Source organism: Etheostoma cragini, unplaced genomic scaffold (assembly GCF_013103735.1).
Source record: "Etheostoma cragini isolate CJK2018 unplaced genomic scaffold, CSU_Ecrag_1.0 ScbMSFa_1468, whole genome shotgun sequence".
Lineage (NCBI taxonomy): Eukaryota > Metazoa > Chordata > Actinopteri > Perciformes > Percidae > Etheostoma > Etheostoma cragini.
Window position 1 is genome coordinate 1 of NW_023265526.1, and position 1,441 is coordinate 1,441.

Consider the following 1,441-nt stretch of genomic DNA (forward strand, 5'->3'; position numbering starts at 1 on the left):
GGCCATCCCTTAATGCCCCGGCCATCCCATAATACCACGGCCATCCCTTAATGCCCCGGCCATCCCATAATACCCCGGCCATCCCATAATACCCCGGCCATCCCATAATGCCCCGGCCATCCCATAATACCCCAGCCATCCCATAATACCCCAGCCATCCATCTTAATCCGTTATCGGGTCGCGGGGAGCAGGTTCAACAGGAAACCCCAAACTTCCCTTTCCCGAGCCACATCAACCAGCTCCGACTGGGGGATCCCGAGGCGTTCCCAGTCCAGGTTCGAGATATGATCCCCCCACCTAGTCCTGGGTCTTCCCCTAGGCCTCCTCCCTACTGGACCACCTAGTCCTGGGTTGTTCTTTCGGTCCTGACCCAGCCTTCATGACCATAGGTGAGAGTAGGAACGAACACTGACCGGTAGATCGAGAGCTTTGCCTTCTGGCTCAGCTCCCGTTCCTTCACAACGGTGCAATAAATGGAATGTGATACCCCCCCCCCCCCCCCCCCCCCCCCCCCCCCCCCCCCCCCCCCCCCCCCCCCCCCCGATTCACCGACCAGTCTCCCGCTCCAATAGGTAAGGACTCATTCCCTACCTGAAGAAGGCACTCCAGGATTGGTGACAAAGCGCAGTCCTGGCGGAGGCAAACCCTCACCTGGAACGAGTCCGACTTACTGCCGAGAACCTGGACACAGCTCTCGCTTTGGTCATACAGAGATTGGATGCCCCTGAGAAGGGACCCACTCACCCCATACTCCCGCAGCACCTCCCACAGTGTCTCCCGGGGGACCCGGTCATACGCCTTCTCCAGATCCACAAAACACATGTTGACCGGTTGGGCATACTCCCAGATCCCCTCCAAGATCCTTGCAAGAGTGAAGATGTGATCCGTTGTTCCATGGCCAGGACGGAATCCGCATTGTTCCTCTTCAACTCGAGGTTTCTTCTTCTCACCCGCTGCTTTGCCTCTGTCACGTCAGAGGCTGCAGCCCTCCGGGGGGGGGCTTTACCCGCACTACCCGTTTGGGCTTACCAGGTCTGTCCAGAGTCCCCCCATCCCCTGTCCAGATGATGATCAGTTGACAGCTGCCCCTCTGTTCACCCGAGTGTCCAAAACATACGGCCTCAGATCAGATGAAACGATTATAAAATCGATCATTGACCTCTGGCCTAGGGTGCTCTGGTACCACGCACACTTATGACCCCCCAGGGTACTCTGGTACCACGTACACGTATGAGCATCCATATGTTCAGGACTGTGTGTGATAACTAACAAAGTGTGGACAATTGTAATTTCCCCATTGGGGATCAATAAACAGATTCAAATTCAAATTAAATTACTGGAGCCCCATACAGGACTCTATTCAAGGTCTCTAAGAAGGGCGAGTAGTCCGAACTCTTGTTTGGTGCATATGCACAAACAACAGTCAGTTTCCCCCCCCCC